Source organism: Arvicanthis niloticus, chromosome 7, assembly GCF_011762505.2.
Source record: "Arvicanthis niloticus isolate mArvNil1 chromosome 7, mArvNil1.pat.X, whole genome shotgun sequence".
In the NCBI taxonomy this organism is placed as follows: Eukaryota; Metazoa; Chordata; class Mammalia; order Rodentia; family Muridae; genus Arvicanthis; species Arvicanthis niloticus.
Genome location: NC_047664.1, coordinates 76585809 through 76606126, shown reverse-complemented (window position 1 = coordinate 76606126; position 20318 = coordinate 76585809). Strand labels below are relative to the sequence as shown.

At 44.0% G+C, this 20318-nt stretch overlaps 1 long non-coding RNA gene across 1 annotated transcript; it reads left to right on the top strand.

Moving 5' to 3' along the window:
* The first annotated feature begins 11700 nt into the window (after positions 1-11700).
* Positions 11701-19106, top strand: LOC143442981 (uncharacterized). Its single transcript, XR_013111610.1, has 2 exons — positions 11701-11882; positions 17301-19106. It is a non-coding gene; the product is annotated as an uncharacterized LOC143442981 (long non-coding RNA).
* Positions 19107-20318: the final 1212 nt, after the last annotated feature.

Below are 20318 nucleotides of genomic sequence, written 5' to 3'. Positions count from 1 at the left end.
ATTAACCTTCTCATGTTGAACGCAAGCCATGTTCTTTCCACAAAACGTAATTCGAGTTCAAGGCAGTACACAGAGATGCTATGGAGAATCAGTTGTTTACTTAAACAACCGTTGTTACTATCATTTAGATCACAGAATGCTTAACACGGAAGGCTGTAAGGATCAGCAATGTTAAGTAATATTTGAAGGACTCTCTCCTTTGAAAAGTTGTCTTGTGTGGGTATGGCCGCCTGTGCCTAGAAACACAGCCCTCGGGAGGCTGAGGCAGGAAGATTGCCAACGGTTTGAGGCCAGCCTGGCTTACAAGTTAGACACCATGTCTCAGTTAGGGTTTCTGCTGCTGTGGTAAAATGCAACGACCAAAAGCAACTTGGAGAGGAAAGAACTTACTTCAGCTACAACTCCTGGAGGGGCATCAGACAGGAATTCAAGGCAGGAATCTGGATTCAGAGACTAAAGCAGAGGCCATGGAGAAATACTGCCAACTAGCTGTTGCCCAGGGCTTTCACAGCCTGCTTTCTTAGACAACTCACAACTACCTGCCCAGGGGTGACACCACTCACAGGGGCCTGGCCCGCCCACATCAATCATTCATCAAGAAAAGACCCCAGAGACTTCGCTACAGGCCCATCTTCTAGAGCCATTGTACTCAACTTCCAGATGAGAATTTTAGATTTGTGTCAAGTTGACACCTTGTCTTAAAAAAAAAAAAAAAAAAAAAAGTTGGGTGAAATGGTTTCATTTTTATTATTTCATATTTTCTGCTTCAAAGAAATATCTTTCCCCACACATTCTTTGCGCCATTGGCTGTATTTTGGCATGCACCATTCCAGTGTCTGAAAACACTCCTGTGTTCTCGTTCATTGTAGCAGCTCGCTCTGAGTATTCATTTCTTCCCTAGTTAACCCCAGGACTTGGTCTCCCTTGGATACACACCATCAAAGCCACTTTTAATTAAATTTCTGGAAAGCTCTGCAGAGTACGGGGGTGGGTGGAGGCACTTGACAAGCCAGACAAGCTTCACTAGAATGTTAGCCATACGTTGTGCCGAAAAATTGTTTTTATTATTTTATAAATACAGCACATTCTCCTCCCCCATAATTATCTCCAGAGAAATTTCTGGAACAAAGAGGCAATAGCCTGGAAAGAATCAGAGTAGAAGGGCTTGGGCCATAGGTAGAAACACCCTTTCAAAGCCCCTATGATGCAGGCTTTGGCACCAGGTGAAAAGAAAGGTGCACCTTTGAAATACTGGATTTTGTTTCAAAAGTACGGCCTTTTCCTTAGCAGACTCGTGGATAAATGGTACAGAGGAATCATGGAAAAGGCATCACCGGGTTTTTCTTTCACATCCTTTATCTAGTCTGGTTCCAGTGGGGCCCAGAGAGAGCATAATCTCATGTGGATTGGACTTGTGTAATTTCCCACACAGAACCCAGTCACCCACAAGACAGGGGAAAGTAAATGTCTCTCTAGAGAAATGGTTGTGTTAGTAATAAGTCTTTAGGGACCTGGATGCTATTAAAACACACTTTAAAAAGAAAAGCTTAATGTTCCCAAAGGAAAATGTCATGTATCTTAAATCTTCCCAATGAGATTTTCATCATTCATGTACTCAACACATATGGATGAGTCAAGCAGTGTCCCAGCCGCAGGCAGGGACGGCAGGCAGTGTCATTGTCTTCTGGATGACCCCATTCTAAGGAAGGCTCAAGCTCTGAGAAGGCAGGTAGGACTTCCTTATTCCTGGCTGTAGCCTTGTGATGTGCTTATACCTCACTCTGAAGGATTCTAGTATCTTCTGTAGAGTTAGTGGACATGAGTTTCTTTAGCCTGCATTCATCATGGAAGGTTTCTTTCTTCTTCAATAATGGCAGATAGTTTTTCTGGGTATAATAGTCTTCTTTATTGCTCACTGTTATATTTAAGAATTTGAAGTACACAAGTTTAAGCCCAACTGACTTTTAAAATTTCTATTGAGAAATCTGTTATTATTCTAATGGGTCTGGGTCTGGCTTCATATGTGACTTGGTATTTCTCCCTTGTTGGCTTTAATATATATTCTTTGTTCCATGTCCTGAGTAGTTTAATTGTAATGTGAACGGGGGTGTGCTCTTTTCTGATCTTATCTATTTTTTTTTTTGTGCTCAATGCCTCCTTGCATCAACTTTGGCGTCTTATTCCCTAATTTTTGGGCATTTTCTACTATGATTTTATTTTAAATGTTTTCTAAACTCTTAGAATGAAATGAAATTCTTCTCCCCAGGAAATCAAAATGTTTCTACACAGCAAAGAAAATAGTTCATCAAGTGATGAGACAGCCTCCAGAAGGGGATAAAAATCTTTGCCAGTTAGACATCTGACCGAGGGTTGATATCTAAAATATAGAAGGTTTCAGAGAACTCCACACCCTTTCTAAGCTTTCTAAAAACTTCATACTTCTAAAAATGTCATATGCTTAAGTATTCATGTTTAAAGTCAGCACTATTTTAAAATAAGGTAAATAAGACTGAATAAATCATGAAAATGTAGACAGCAAAATATATGGACTGGGCAGAGGTGAGTGGCATGTGCCATCACTGGAGCCCCATTGTCTAGCTCTGACCTTGCTTCCTGGTCTAGAGGAGACTTGCAAGACCCCAAGAGTATCTTGTCTCCCCATGAAAATATTAGGGGCCCAAAATTAAGCATCTTGGAACTCTGTTCAACTACCTATCCTAGTTGGATTTGCCTACCACCATCAGATAATCTACCTGAGACAGCTAGCAGAGTCCTGCTGCCATCAGGATCATCCAGCCAACACCAGGGAAAACAAGATGCCTAAAAGACACCATAAAAACACAATCAACAAGACCCAGGGCAATATGGCACCATGAAAGCCCAGCTATCCTGCTACAACAAACCCTGGATATCCTAATGAAACTGAGGCACAAGAAGGGGATCTTAAATCCAATCTTATAAAGATGATAGAAGCCTTTAAAGAGGACATAAATACATCTCTTAAAAAAATGCAGGGACACACATTCAGACAGGTAGAGGCATTAAAAGAGGAAGCAAATAAATATAAAGAAATACAGGAAAATACAACCAAGCAGATGAAGGATATGAATAAAACTGTCTTAGACCTGAAAAGAGAAACGGAAGCAATAAAGAAAACATAAACTGAGCAATCCTGGAGATGGAAACCTAGGAGAGAGGACAGAAACAACAGACATAAGCATCACCAACAGAATACAGGAGATGAAAGAGAGAACCTCAGGTGTAGAAGATATGATAGAAGAAGTCAACATATAAATCAAAGAAAATGCAAAATCTAAAAGCCCATGACACAAAACAACCAAGAAATCTGGGACACTTTGAGAAGACCAAACCTAAGAATAATAGGAATAGAAGAAGATTCTCATCTAAAAGGCCCAGAAAATATCTTCAACAAAATCATAGAAAAAAATATCCACACAAGAAATTTACAGAACACCAAACAAATTGAACCAGAAAAGAAAACCCTCCCATCACATAATAATCAAAACACTAAATATACATAACAAAGAAAAAATATTAAAAGCAGTAAAGGAAAAAGGCCAACATATAAAGGCAGACCTATCAGAATTACGCCCAATTTCTCATCTGATACTCTGAAAGCTAGAAGAGTCTGGGCAGAGGTTTTTCAAACTCTAAGAGACCACAGATGTCAGCCCAGACTACTATACCCAGCAAAGCTTTCAGTCACCATAGCTGGAGAAAACACGATATCTCATGACAAAAACAAATTGAAACAATACCTTTTCACTAACCCAGCCCTACAGAGGATACTAGAAGAAAAACTCCAACGAGGCTAACAATACTCAAGAAAACACAAAAACATAATTTCACATCATTAAAACCAATAGAAGAGAAATACATACATACATACATACATACATACATACATACACACACACACACACACACACACACACACACCACCACCACCACCACCACCAGTATCAAAATAGCAGGAAATGACAATCATTGGTCATTAATATCTCTTGACATCAATGGACTCAATTCCCCAGTAAAAAGACACAGGCTTACAAAATAGATGGGTAAACAGACACCATCATTCTGCTGTATACAAGAAACACATCTCAGCAACAAAGATAGTCATTATCTCAATATAAAGGGATTAAAAAAAAAAAAGGTTTCTAAGCAAATGGACCTAAGAAAAAGCTGGAGTAGTCATTATCATATCTAATAAAATAGATGTCAAACTTAAAGTAATCAAAAGAGACAGGGAAGGTCAATTCATACTCATCAAAGGAAAAATCAACCAAGAGGACATCTCAACTTTGAACATCTATGCCACAAATGCAAGGGCACCCACATTTGTAAAAGAAACATCACTAAAGCTTAAATCACACATTGAATGCCACACATTAATAGTGAAAGACCTCAACACCCCACTCTCACCAATAGACTGATCATCAAGACAACTAAACAGAGAGATAAAGAAATGAACAGAGGTTATGATTCAAATGGCCTTAACAGATATCTATAAAACCTTTCACCCAACCACAAAAAAATATACCTTGTTCTCAGCACTTCATGGAGCTTTCTCCAAAACTGACCACATAATCAGTCACAAAGCAAACCTTAACAGATACAAGAAGGTTGAAATAACCCAATGCATCCTATCAGGTCACCATAGATTAAAGCTGGACTTCAACTACAACAGAAAGCCTGCAAATTCATGGAAATTGAAAAACTCTCTAGTCGATGATCACTGGGTCAGGGAAGAAATAAAGAAAGAAATTAAAGACTTCCTAAACTTCAATGAAAATGAGGGCACTACATACCCAAACTTATGGGACACAATAAAAACAGTGCTAAGAAGAAATTTCATAGCACTAAGTGCCCTCATAAAGAAATTCGAGAGCTCTCACACTAACGAATTAAAAGTACATCTGAAGGCTCCAGAATAAAAAAAAAAAAAAAAAAAAAGAAAGAAAGAAAATACACTCAGGAGGAGTAGGTGGCAGGAAATAATCAAACTCAGGGCTGAAATCAATCAATTAGAAACAAAGAGAACAATACAAAGAATCAACTAAACCAAGAGCTGGTCCTTTAAGAAAATCAACAAGATAGACAAACACTTAGCCATACTAACCAAAGGGCACAGGGACAGTATCCAACTTAACAAGATCAGAAATGAAAAGGAAAACATAACAATTGACAGTGAAGAAATTCAAGAAATCATCAGGTCTTATTTCAAAAGCCTGTACTCCACAAAATTGGAAAATCTTGATGAAATGGATGATTTTCTAGACAGATACCACATACCAAAGCTAAACCAAGATCAGGTAAACCATCTGAATAGTCCTGTAACTCCTAAGAAAATAGAAGCACTCATTAAAAAAAAATCCCTGGACTGGATGGTTTTAGAGTAGAATTCTATCAGACTTTTAAAGACGAGCTAACGCCAATACTCCTCAAACTATTCCACAAAATAGAAACAGAAGGAACACTGTTGAACTCATTCTGAGGCCAGAATCACTCTGACACCTAAACCACACAAAGATGCAACAAAGGTAGAGAATTTCAGACTAATTTGCCTTATGAACACTGACGCAAAAATACTCAATAAAATATTCTCAAATCAGATCCAAGAATACATAAAAAACATCATCCACCATGTTCAAGAAGGCTTCATTCCAGGAATGCAGGGGTGGTTTAATATATGAAAATCCATCGATGTAATACACCATATAAACAAACTGAAAGAAAAAAAATTACATGATCATCTCATTAGATGCTGAAAAAGCCTTTTACAATATCTAACACCATTTCATAATAAAAGTCTTGGAGAGAACAGGGAACAGGGATACAAGGAACATACCTAAACACAATAAAGACAACACACAGCAAGCCAATAGCCAACATAAAATTAAATGGAGAGAAACTTAAAGCATTCCCACAAAAATTGGGCATAAGAAAAGGCTGTCCACTCTCTCCCTATCTCTTCAATATGGAACTTGAAGTTATAATTAGAGCAATAAGACAAAGGAGATCAAGGGGATACACATTGGAAAGGAAGAAGTCAAAGTATCGATATTCACAGATGATATGATAAGTGACCTCCCCCCAAAATTCTGCCAGATAACTCCTATGACTGATAAAACAACTTCAGCAAAGTGGCTGGATATAAAATTAATTCATAGAAATCAGTAGCCTTCCACTCCACAAATGATAAACACAGTGAAAAAGAAGTTAGGGAAAGGACACCATTCATAAATAAAATAACATGCCTTGGTGTAACTCTAACCAAGCAAGTGAAAGGCCTGTATGACAAGAACATTAAGTCCCTGAAGAAAGAAACTGAGGAAGGTATCAGAAGATGGAATGGTCTCCCTTGCTCATGGACTGGCAGGACCTACCCCATCACACAATCCCCACCAAAATTCTAACACAATTCTTCACAGGTCTTGAAAGAACAATTCTCATCTTCCTATGAAAACAACAACAACAACAACAACAACAAAAAGAGTAAGTGCTCTTAACCACCGAGCCACCTCTTCGACCTCCTGTTGTATGCTGTACACTTCTCCCTACTTGTCTCCCCTCATTGACCAGCGAAACCCTTGTTGGCGCTGTTTCTGTGACCACTGTTTGGACACCACATGTGACTCAGCCATTTTTCCCAAGGTCTTTTCAGGTCCAAGTCTGCTTTTCCTCCTTACCCCGGGCCAGCGTTTTCAGAAATCCCCACCCCTTTAAAGGACAATAAGTGTTGATATTTGTGTTGCCTTATATCTCGTTGGCTGGCATTGCCTTCTTTCTCCTCTGCCTCTGCTAATTCTCTACTGTGAGGGCATCTGTGAGAGGTCAGAGCCCCTCTTAACCATTTGTTGCCCTTGAAACTTTAGTCCTGACACCCAGCATTCTCTTGGCTTGTATTCAAAGAGCGCTTTTCTTTGTTTGTGTAGTAATCCCTGTTCCCTCATTCAGCTAGTTGCTGGAGAGAGAGAGGCAGCCATTCTTATTAAGGTTGGGCAATTTAAGGGATTAAAGGCTTTCTGTCAATTGCTCCCACTTTGGAAGTTTCTCCTCTGAGACTTCGGTGGGTCGGTCTAATGGTAGTCAGGGTTTTAAGTAGTTGGTTGAATACAAGACTCCAGGCTTCTGTGTGTGGAGATGGTTGCTCCCTTGACAGAAGAGCTCAGCTGAAAAGACGGGGCTCCTCCCTCCAGTAATTTCAAGTCACCTTTGTTGTAAGAAGGTATTTACCACTAACAAAAGACAATTTTATTGCTCGTTGTAAAAAAAAAAAAAAGGCAGGGGGTGCTATTAAAAGTACGCTGTGTCTTTTTCTTTTATAAAGATAATTTCCTGGTGTGTCCTCTGCATGTTGGACTGCTTTTTCTAGAAAAACCAACTGGGCACAGACTGGTACCAACTGTCAGAGACAGCAGGCTGTGCTAAGATCGCCACCTAGTGTCTGACTTTGACATTGCTGCTCTGCTAGATCAGGGCAAGCCGCAAGGGTTTCTTTTTCCTTGTCTGCTGGGTGCCTAGTTGATTGCTTGTTTGGATATTTGCTGTGGAGTTGAGTTTTCTGTGGTCCTAGCTTTAGTTAGTAGCACCCCGCATGCTCTTATTTTCAAGATGAAGGCTGAATACTAATTTGGTCACGACGGTTTTAAGCAGGTTTTAAGCAAATGTCTACGTGACTCCTTGCCCCTGCAGGGTGGTCCTTCAGGCCCAGAAACTGCAATTCTCTTTCCTTGGTTATGTTTGTACCGTACTGTGGTGGCCCCATTTTTGTGTGTTCAAGACTATGAATGTGCGTACTCTTGTCTCTCTAGACTATACATGGCTGCCCACTTGTTTTTCCTCTGACAGAGCACGTGAGTTTCAAAGGATGTGGCAAGCGCCTGGATTATGCCCTGAGAGGAGAAAATTCCACTGCTTCAGTTAAATTAAACGACCGAACAAATAGATGAATGAATGGTTTCAAAATAAGATTAAAGGCAGGGTTAATTTTTTTTTCTTTGCAACTCCCAGTTTTCTGCTAAGCTCAGTAAAGTATTCCATCTTGAAGTAGCTGAATTAACAACTATGAAAGCTCCTGGCAGGACAATGAAAGCCGTGGTTTGAGGGCACAACCTCTAATTCAAAGGCGAACGAGGCTTTGATGCTGCTGAGGATGGAGGTGCCTTATAAATGAGAGTCCCTTCTCTGTATGGCAACTTTACAAGGCGGGGCATAACTGGTTTTCCTCTTATACCTGTTAAAAGTCTGCACACTTGTTGAGTGCAGCACTAAGACCCGGAGAAGGGCAGGAATCAGACAAAGAATACAGATAAAGAGAACTTTCTAGACCCACTGCTGACTACACTGTCTGAACTTAAAGCATTTAGCTTCCTCCTCCTCCTCCTCCTCCTCTTCCTCCTCCTCCTTCTCTTCCTCTTCCTTCTCTTCCTCCTTCCCTTCCCTTCTTCTTGTTTTCTTTATTTTATTTTTTAGAGAGAATGAGGGTGAGGAGATGGGTGGAGGGTTTTTTTTTTTAATCTCATATGGGCTGTGTATGTGTTTCTGTGGGTGCAATGTGTGTGTGTGCGCAGTACATGTGTGTGAGCATTGTGTGTGTAGGTGCAGCACTTGTGTCTTTTTGCAGTGTGTGTATGTATTTGCAATTGTGTTTAGGTAGACCACGTGTGTGTGTAAAATGTGTATGTATGTTTATATGTGTGTCTGTGTGTGTCGGTGAGCATGTGTATGGAGGCCAGAGGTTGACAATATTTTCCTTAGTTTCCACCTAATTTTAAAATTTTATTTATTTATTTATTTATTTATTTATTTATTTATTTATGTGTCTGTCTGTCTGTCTGTTTGTCTGTCTGTGAAACATATGTATATCTGGTGCCCACAGAAGCCAGAAGAGTGAATTGGGTGGTCTGGAATTGGAGTCACAGGCAGTTGTAAGCTCTCTGATGTCTGTGCTAGGAACCAAACCTGGGTGTGCAGTGGAGCCATCTCTCCATCTCTCCAGCCCATCCTCCTTATTTTGGGACAAAGTCTCTCTCTCAAGCCTGAAGTTTGCTGTTTCAGCTTGACTGGCTAGCAAGCCCAGGGTTTCTCTGTCTCTGGTTCCTCCAATGCAGGGTTATCGATTTGCCTATCTACCTGATTTTTTGTTTTTAAAATGTTTGCCAATCTCTCTCTCTCTCTCTCTCTCTCTCTCTCTCTCTCTCTCTCTCTCTCTCCCTCTCTCTCCTCTTTCTCTCTCTTAGAGATTTATTTACTTTTTATGTGCATTGGTGTTTTGCCTGCATGTGTGTCTGTGTGAGGGTGCCAGATCCCCTAGAGCTAGAGTTACAGACAGCAGTGAGCTGAGATGTGGGTACTGGGAATTGAACCTGGGTTCTCTGGAGGAGCAGCCACACCGCAACCTGATTTTTTACATGGGGCTCTGAGCTCAGATCCTTGTGCCTGAGTGGCAGTCACTTACCAACTGAGCCATCTCCTGGGCTCCTAACTGTCCTATTTCTTAAGAGAGATACTCTGTGTCTCATGTCTCTCTCTGAAGATGTTGTGCGGGACCATGACCTTCTCTCTGTAGGACATGTGGCCTACACAGCTTTGCCTGTGCCTCTCGGCACCAAGGCCTCCAACTCAGAACATTCTCTGGGTCTCACTTGGTTTAACCAAGTCTATCCCTCCTCTTGTATCTTCTTTGGAGTTAACAGAGCTCTGTCCTTGAAAGGAGCCATGAGCCTAGCTTAAAAATAGCAAAACAACCTCAGATTTTCCAGCTTCCCTTGCAGGTAGGCATTATTTATTTATTTTTATTAATTAATTAATTAATTAATTAATTTATGTGATGGATGCAGAAGTTGTGAGGAATTTCCTAGACAAATTCCCTTGTGTGTATCTGAGGCAGGGGTAGGAGTCGGGTGTCAAGTCCGTGAAACTGTTTGGCCTTGCTGTTCTCACTCTCAGATGTGATGGCTGGAGTTCTGGCAGTTCCCTAGTGTACACAAGGATCCAGGTGCTGTTTAAGGATGGGTCACCATCCCCAACATGGGTCCTCCACCTGCCAGTTTCTTTGTAACCTAAGCGAAACAAGCCCCCCCCCCCCCAGTTCCTTCAAATATCTGTGTAGAGGAGGCCTTTTGCTTGGAGCTTATGTTAGTTAATTACAGGAAAGAGCTGACATAATCAGCTTATGGAGAGAAAGGATTATTTTGGCTTATACCTCTGGAAGTTCCTGTTCACAGTTAGTCCCCTGCATTGGGCTCATGAGGAAGCCACATCAACTGCTCACCACAGGCCAGAAGCAAAGGAGAGAGGAATGGCACCATCCCCCATCAGCCCAGGTGTGAGAGCACCATCCCCCATCAGCCCAGGTGTGAGAGCACCATCCCCCATCAGCCAATGTGTGAGAGCACCATCCCCCACCAGCCCAGGTGTGAGAGCACCATCCCTCATCAGCCAATGTGTGAGAGTACCATCCCCCACCAGCCCATGTGTGAGAGCACCATCCCCCATCAGCCCAGGTGTGAGAGCACCATCCCCCATCAGCCCAGGTGTGAGAGCACCATCCCCCATCAGCCAATGTGTGAGAGCACCATCCCCCACCAGCTCATGTGTGAGAGCACCATCCCCCACCAGCCCATGTGTGAGAGCACCATCCCCCATCAGCCCAGGTGTGAGAGTACCATCCCCCACCAGCCCATGTGTGAGAGCACCATCCCCCATCAGCCAATGTGTGAGAGCACCATCCCCCATCAGCCAATGTGTGAGAGCACCATCCCCCATCAGCCAATGTGTGAGAGCACCATCCCCCATCAGCCCAGGTGTGAGAGCACCATCCCCTGTGAGCTGATGTGTTAGTTACTTTTGCATCTCTGTGTGCAAAATGATAGAAGAAACTCTAGGGAGGAGAGATTGGTCTTGGCCACACAGTGAAGGTGTGACTGTGGAAACAAAGAGTAGACCAGACGCAGGACTAACCCTCCTGGTCACTTCCCACCCACCTATACATAGTAGCCAGGTTCACACCCTGGACTTTCAAACACACCCATCCTCTTTCAAATCAGGACCACCATCTGGGAGTAACATAGTCAAACACCAGAGGGACTTGAGGGATGGTTTACATCCACACCTTCCCAAGGGCCTCCCACCTGGCCTTAACTGAAGGTTTCCAGCTCTTCTCAAGAGACCTGATTTGGGAGCCAGACCCCTAACACGTGAACATTTGGGAGAGCATTTTAGATGTACCCTGCAATAGAGCTGAACACCTGCCCTAGTCAACATAAAACCCTTAGTGAAGCTCACCTGTGTTTGTTTAAATCAGGGGTTCTCAACCTGTGGGTCCCGACTCCTTTGGGAGTCACCTGTCAGATGTTGTACGTATCCAATACTCACATTATGATTCATAACAGTAGCAAAATTACAGTTCTGGGGTAGCTACAAAATAGTTTTATGGTTGGGGGTCACCACAACGTGAGGAACTGTAGAAATGGGCTGCAGCATCAGGAAGGCTGAGACCCACTCGTTTAGAGCCTGCTTGGCCCACATGGTTAATAAAAAAACATCAGTTGGGAAAAGGCACAAAACTTATGTACCCTCCACTGCAGGAGGTAACAGGCTGGTTTATTTTATTTTATTTTATAGGAGAAGTCTTTGTGCAGTGCCTACCTGGAGCCAGGAATAACGTTGGCAGGGTTGGTGACTCGGCGAGGGCCAAGGTCCACTCTTCGCAAACGCTTGAGTCAGCTGTAGACGGAAAACACCCTCTTCAGCTGAAGATAATCGGTCCCACGGGCAATATTTGGCAAAATCGCATGGCTCTGATGAGCTAGAATCGAGAGGCCACAGGAATACCATCTCTGCTGTAAGATCAGGTGAGCTCACACAGTCATTCCTGGATGACCGTGTCTCACAATCCTCTTGCCAGTGACAGATGAGGATATGAGGTTCAGGGCTGTTCACTGGACTTTGATATTGGCCTTGCTATGGTTTTGATGAAATCATTTCAATGGTGCAGCTTCCTCCCTCCCATGGAAGATGGGGTGCACATGCATGGTGTATATTTCTGGGGTTGTCATAGACTTTTAAATGAGGCTGACTTATGCCTTACCCACAAGTAAGTGTGTAATATAACACAGTGTGATCGGCAAAAAAGACTCCAGGACGGCAGCGCTCTCAGAGCCTGCAGTTTTAGCTGGTTCTCCCATAGACGTAAGTCTGCGTTTCTTTTCATCCATAGACATGGTTGCCAGGGAACTTGCTGTCAAGGGGACCTATGCCCTTGGCTATGGATCAGTCAGACAGTACCACAGTGGGCAAAGACAAGGCCCTCAGCTCTCCACAATCTGCATGGTTGCTCTATTTGCTAAGAGTCAAGTACCCTTTATTTGCATTCCTGGGCTTCTCATGCCCCAGGTGCCACTTCACCCAGCACATCCTCTCTGTAGCCTTACCTTGGCACTTGGGCATAAGGAAGGAGGGTCTCCTGGGAGCAAAGAGGAATGTTTTAAAACTCTTTAAAATTTTGATTGAATGTGTGTCTGTGTGTGTGGGGGGGAATGGGGGGAGACGGGTCAGTGGTGGTAGGTGTGGTCCAAGGCATGCTTTAGTGATACGGGGAAATGAGAGGCCAACTTTCCTTCCACTGTGAAGTCAATGCTGTTGGGCAGAGCAAGCAAATGCCTTTACCCATTGGATCACCTCGCTGGCCCAAGGCAGGCGCCCTTCATCTGAGCATTTGTTTGTTTCTTCCCACTGCTAGCCTGTAAGCTCCTGAGAAGCAGAACCTGGTTATACTCAACATCCTTTCCTAGTAGTTACTTCGTGTGTGTCATTTAGTAGGCGCTCTGGCGACTGTGTGTATAACGAGACGTTCAGTGCTGTGAGCGTCTGGATGGATTCAAGAGAACTTTTGCACCTCTCAGCTACGCCCTTCTAGTTAAATCCCCAGAAAGAGCAAACATGACAGAGAGAAACAGTGCGGCGGTAACGACTTGTCAGTGTGTTCCAAGCACACGAGACAGAAGCGGAGAGAGGCTGACAGCTAAGTGATCGATACAAGTGGCCTATGCACGAGTAGAAGCCTCTGGGGAGCCCTTGGGTGGACGCTGTGAAGCCGTTGCTTTGGATGAGTTTGGCCAAGTACTCTGAAGTACCAAGTACTCTGAAGTACCAAGTACTCTGAAGTACCAAGTACTCAGACCCCCCCTTCCTGAAGATAGCCTCTCTCAGCCTCTGAGTTTATATGGATGCAACTTTCAAGCAACCTCTTCTAATCTTCGCCTTCTGAACACCCCACCCACCACTCCTGTTTCATGAGCAGACTACAGTTTACAAAGTGTTGGGGTGGGATTGAGTGATAGCATCTGCATTCCACCTCAAAGAGGATGTCCACAGAGAGGATGTCCACAGAGACGTAGGGAGGCTGGACTTATAAAGGAGGCAGCTGTTTTCTTGATGGCGAATGTGTGTATGTACACGTGTGTGTGCATGTGAGTGCGTGCATGCGTGCATATGTGTGTATGTATGTATGTATGTATGTATGTATGTATGTATGTACAGCAGCCTGGTGGGAGGTCCTGACTAAGCTTCTTTCCTGTCATGGAAGTTACACAGGTTGAGCTGATATCCCAGTGGGAGAAACCGTTGCATTATCTAGGACCAAGTTACCACCAGCCAAGTGACCTAAAAATAATTGCTAACAATCATTTCCCCCCAGTTCTGGAGATTAGAGGTGCAAGATGGGCCATGGCCAGGTTCCCCTGAGACCTCGGTCAGGCTGCAGGCTCTTCTCCCTCTGCTGTGTCCTCCTGACACAGAAGGCTGTGAAGAGTGTGCCCTCGTGTCTTCATTTCTCTGTGTATACATATGTGTGTGCACCTGAGTGTGGGGCTACACATGTATGTATGTACATGCTTGTGCAGGGCAGCGACTGATACCCTACTGTCTTCCACCGTAGATTGGAGTCAGGCTGTCTTCACTAATCCTGACTGGGTTCTGTGAAGCCACCTCTACTTGCTCACTGACTAGGCTAGATTGGCTGGCCAGCAGGATCTGGGAATCCACCTGTCTTTGCCTTCCCTAGGACTGAAATTACTTACATGTGTTACTGCTCCCAGCTTTTACATGGGTACTGGGGATCCAAACTCAGGTCTTCTTGCTTGGGGGACAGTCACTTTACCCGCCAAACCAGCTCCCGGACATGGGTGTCTTAATCTCCAAGAATGCCCCATGCTTAGGCCTTCATTAGCTCCTAAAGGCCCCACATTCTAATAACATCAGATTGGAGGTCTGGCTCTCAGCATATGGACTTGGGGGACAAACCTTCAGTCCACCATTTATGAAGGTAAGTATCTGAGTCATAACAGGAACATTCCAGGGACAGCATTCTTCATATCCTGATTCAGTGCTGGGGAAGTCACTATTACAAAGACGTCAGAAGAGGAAAGGGTAGCCACTGCTGATGCTTGGGTGGAGACATCTCTGGATTAAATACAGCGCTGAACAGCCAAGCTCCAGAGGCCTGGCTCTGTTAAGCAAATAGTGTTAACTCCAAATCAACAGCTTTGTGTTCATTCTTGGTAGTTAAAGCAACACTATCTGTTTACAGGAGCCAGGCCTCTGCACCTTGGAAGTTCAGTGCTGTATTTAACAAGGCCACCATAAGGGGTGGGGTGGAGACTTTGATAAGAGACAGTGGGCGCAGTTAATTGGGAAATGAAAGGAATCCTTTATTGCGTAGGTAATAAGCTGCCTTCCTAAGTTGGTCCTATGCACTGGTCTGTATGTACACATTTATGCTCTGCTCTTTCCCAGTTTGAAGATGCATCTTGAGGTAGGGCCATTTCATTTAGAGATGGGCCTCAGATGTCTGTGCTCAGTTATCACGCATGGTCCTGAATTCAATCCACAAAACTTGAAAGTCCGCCATGGTAGTGCTTGTGTGAAAGGGGGCATGGAAGAAGCCACCGGCAGAAGCAGGTGGCACCATGGTAGTACACATGGCAGGAGAGTGGCCAGCTTCACAGGTAGGCTGGTATTTGTAGGCTAACCCTCCCTTCCAGATTAGGCTTTCTGATGCTTCTGCATCTGACTCGGGAGCCTTGTGAAAGGGTTTATTTCCCCATGGTGCTTCAGTACATTGGTAATTATACAGTGACCACTCTAGAGCTTTGGCAGAGTCCCTGAGAGACCTCTCCATTTACGGGACATGGAAATGTATCAGAGACCTCATGGCAGACACTGGCTCCAAAGGGAACCAACTCCAGGGCTTCCTCTTCTCCCAGCTCTGACTCCCCCCCCCCCCCCCCGGGCATCATTTGCCTCTGTGCTCTTAACATTGATTTCCGTCTTTCCCTGGTCTCCCCTGAATTCAGGGACTCATTCTGAACACTGCAATGGGTCAGGCTTTGTTACCAACTGGGATGGAATTCATCCATGGAGTTCAGTCTTGGAGACTTGAAGACTAAGGCAGGAGGCAGATGGGCAGGGAGGGAAGGAGGGAGGGAGGGAGAGAGAGAGAGAGAGAGAGAAAGAGAGAGCACCTTCACTTCTTTTCTCTCTACTCCCACAGTAGTGGCTGGGCTCACCTTACTCCCTCTCTGCTGGTGGCCCTGGCCCTGACAATGCTGCCCCTTCTCTATGTCCTTCTAGTAGACAAGATGATAGCCACGCCTTGTTGCTAATCAATGATGGCCTTAATGTTGCCTATAGACTTTTAATCTTTTCCAATTCCACCTGAAATTCTCCCCATTGAGCTACCTGTAATGGGGCCTGAGTCTCCAGTTAGGACCTAATTGTCACAGATTCCCAGGCAACATCCTTCCCCAACATCCTCCCAAAGCCAGCACCGAAGAGCTGAGGGACCACTAAAACCACCCAGAATGTCCTCATCAGCCCTGGGCCCAGTGAGCTCTATGTTCTCCCTTGTCTGAGGCCAACGTTAACAGCCCTTAATGGTGGCAAGCATTGGTTTGTATCAGATTTACCTGAAGAACTGTCACATTCAAGTATTTTTGACCTATTGAATGGCAATTTTATATGATTTGACAAGTAGAAAAAAAAAGTGGGCAGGGAAAAAAGAAGTACATTGCCCGTGATTGGCAGCCGATAATAAAGCTATCATTACTCCACATTCGCCAGTTTTAAAGTCTCCCAGGGATCTTTAAATAGAAACACAATGGCATTTTTTTCCCAGTATCTGGTCTGACTGTGTGTATGGTGGTGGTGGTGGTGGGGGGGGTCATTTAATCTTCCAAACAACCTTGCAGTGTATAAGAAGATATGAAACTTACCAAAGGTCACAGCAAGGTCACCCCTTGAAGCCACCCAGCTTGGCCCTGTGACTCTCGTGCTTTGTCCAATCCTGTAAGGTGCTTTGAATCAGACACACACTGCGTTCATTTGACAAAGAAAGCCAAGAGTTGAAGGTTACTGAATAGCTTGTCCAACATCACACAGCTAGGAACAAGCTGAGACAGCATTTGAACTCCATGCCACTGGATCCCAACCTCACGTGCCTGTCCCTTCCTTAACCCTGCTTGCCCCTGAGGCTCTAACTCTCTTCTCCTGATTCTTCTGTCTTTGCCGGTGATAATGTGCAGATCCGCCCTTCTTCCCCAGGCGATAATCACTTGCTGGATTCAGTAAGTTTCCCTCATTACTATGCCTTGAGGCCTTTACCTGTGTATGGACCATAAAAAGGAAATTACCGTGACTTGCATTATAATTTCTGACAATACAAGGATTTGGATATCTCTTTCACCTTGTTTGCCGCCCAGACTCGGACCTTCTCACTCCCCAGACTTGCATCTAAAATTTGGCATTGAGTAATGGCCTTGCTTACAGTTTTTAATGTTGCATTTGCTGCATGCTAAGAAGCAGGAACAGCAGACCCCACTTGCATTCTGTGGTGTTTCAAGATACCATTCCCTAAGGGGTTCTTTGGGGCAAGGGCTGTAGTATTTAAATTGGCCACAAGAGGGCTCCATTTCTTTTCTCTAGATGTTCATAGTTAAAACCGCTTCTGGGGCCACAGATGTGAAATGCTATTCTGGACACAGTAATTAAACCACATTTAGTGCAATTTACCCAAAATAAGTGAAATGATTTGTTTGGCGGAATAATGAATTCTTTCATTTATTTAACCTCCAAATACAAAGAGGGAAGCCTTTAAATAAAATGAATTAGTTTTGCAGAAGATCTTTCACTGGAAAATCTCCCACTTCTGTTTGGATGATAACATTTGAAAAACTAAAACTCCATTTTATATTTTCTGAAACGCCGCTTCCCAGCTCTCTGAGATTGGAAGTCGTGATGAAAACTTCTGAAAAAGTGGTAAAACTGACGAAGGAAATTATCTCGTGACGTCATTCAGTAGCAGGTCAGGAAAGGGGAAGATTTAATCCGGGGGCATTATCTGCGCAGGTAAGAGAGGGCTGGAGGGCCAAAGCGGTACCCCCAAACCAACCAGCATCATAAGTGCTGGAAAGAGGTTGGAACCATCCAAACCTGGATGCTCAGGGGAAGGACCTTGGCACAGATCCTTGTAAGCAGGTTCAGTGAATATGGTTTTCTAGCCATTGAACACACAGATGTACACTGTTGACAGCCAGGTGTGATGGTTTAAATATGCTTGTTCCAGGGAGTGGCACTATTTGGAGGTGTGGCCTTGTTAGAGAAGGTGGGGCCTTGCTGGAGTGGGTGTGTCACTGTGGGAGTGGGCTTTAAGACCCTTGTCCCACCTACCTGGAAGCCACTCTTCTCCTAGAGGCCTTCAGATGAGGATGTAGAACTCCCAGCTCCTCCCACACCATGCCTGCCTGGATGCTGCCATGCTCCCACCTTGATGATAATGGACTGACCCTATAAACCAGCCCCAATTAAATGTTGTCTTTATAAGAGCTGCCTTGGTCCTTGGTCCTGGTGTCTGTTCACAGCAGTAGAACCCTAACTAAGGCACCAGGTGAAGGATATCACTGGCAAAAGTTAATGGAGACCCAGATGTAGGCAAGAGGCTTGCACACCTTAATAGCTATCCCTCGGGGAATACAGAATGGCAGTTTTGAACTAGGAGGAAATAGCTTAATAACTACCCAGCTTTCCCTTTGGCTGCTCAGCTGACACTCAGGACCCACTTTCTGCTCACACACTGCAACAGCCTTGGGCTTCAGCTGTGCACACTAACAATTTCTATTTCCTTTTACAATCTACTTCAGAGAACCCCTCGGGTCCCGGGAACGGTACTTGTGAAGAAGAAATATGATTTCACTAAGCACGACTGGCCAGCACCTACTTCCCTACCTGCTAGTTCCTGGGGATCAGAGCCATCATGTGACCAGCTGTTTGTCTCCACTTTTACACCAGAAGAACAGTGTTTGTCACACAGTGGAAGTGCTTCTCTATTATGAAAACAGACCTCCACATGGGAAGAGCCCTCATTTCTGGGACAGCAGGCCAGCTGTCATTTGAAAAGTGGCTATGGGGTACAGTGGTGAGAGAAGCCGCTCCCACATCCACCTTGGTCCTGGGACCCAGGAGTTCTGCCTATGAGGGAATGGGCCGTTGTTTGTCACTTCTTCAAAGTACTTCTGGCATCCAACCTTCGGGATATTTTCCCCCACGTTGTGGTGTAAGTGAGGCTCCTATGGCTGTCTGCTTTCTATAAGACCCCCTGCTTCATGGACATGAATGTTCATGTGTGCACATGTGCTTTGTGTGCGCATGTGAGTGGAAATATATCTGGGGTCAGAATCAATATTTTGAAGAATTCTATGTATGTGAAGAAGGGTCTTTGAAAAATATGATAGAAAGCAGGCTTAGACCATTTCTCTTACATTTATTGACTGATTGGTTTCTTTCTATTTCTTTTGAGGGAAGAGTATCATAGGGTATGTGTGGGGGTCGAAAGAGAACTTGCTATAGTCAAGTCTCTCTCTCCACCATATAGATCCTGGGACTTGAACTCTGGTCGTTAAGCTTGATGGCAGATAACGATCCTCTGAGCCATCTTGCTGTGAATGTCTATGTCCATGTATATGCCTATATATGCCTGTATATGCCTGTATATGTTATTTAATAAATATAGAATATCTAATATATGTTAAAGCATCCCAGGCCTGGGTAATTTATAATGAACAGAGGTTCAGTTAGCTCACAGTTCTGCAGACTAAGAAGTCTGTGATCATGGTGTTGACATCTGCTTAGCAGCTGGCAAAGGCCTTCCTGCTGTACTGTCACATCTGAGGCAGAGCAAGCAAGTGGGCAGGCAGGGTGGCCTCTCTCCTTCATCTCCCAGAGGTGCAAGAGCCACACGACCTCACCAAATATCGATCACTCCTCAATGGCCCACCTTCAAATTTCATTAACATATTTCTGGTGAAGTCAAGCTACTCACATGTGAATTTTAGCAGACCTTCACTAATTGCTGGGGTTTTGTTGGCTGGTTGGTTTTGGTTCCTGTGATATCAGAGAAAACTGCAGCAGAACTGTGTCACAGATGTGCCATCAGCCCCGCCCTTTGCCCTCTCCTCTCTTTACTTGAGGACAGGTGATAGGACAAGGTCTTTCCTGAAGCTGGGTCAGGTTTCCACCGAATCTTCACTTCAGCATGAGTCTGCCAGGAAGAGACTAGGGTGCACTTGCATTTTAGACACATGTTGGTTTGAAGTTGACTTGCCTTCAGCTTTTCCCCAGGATCATGACGTCCCCACATTCATTTGATCCTAATGTATCTTCATGTTACATACATACACAGCTGAATGTAGTTCTTCATCTGAGCATGGAAGGACTGCCCTGTACTTGCTTTGTGCTGCTGAGGCAGCTGTGTTTAGGCTTGATGCTAGCTTTCAAGATGGACTCCCTTTGGTATCCAGTACCATAATCAGACCACACACTAATTCTGCCCAGTGCTTTGACAGACATTTAAAGTGCTATGGTAGGATGCGGTGACTCACACCTTGGGAAGCTGAGGCAGTAGGATTGCCACGAGTCTGAAAGCCAGCCTGCACTATATAATGATTTCCAGAACAGCTTATGCTATAGAGTGAGCACCTGTATCAAAAAATAAATAAATAAATAAATAAATAAATAAATTTAAAAAGTAAATTACAGTGCTATAAAGCCACGCAATTCAGCATTTAGGACAGAATTCTAAGAACTAATTCTCTAATTGAGGTCCAAAAGCGACATTCCCCAGGCCTCAATCCAATTCTGAATGGCCACTTGATTTTGCATAGAACAAAAATCCCCTCCCTCACTTTGATTTAATTGACTTTGTCACATGTCAGTAGTTCGCTTTGTGGTTAAATTCT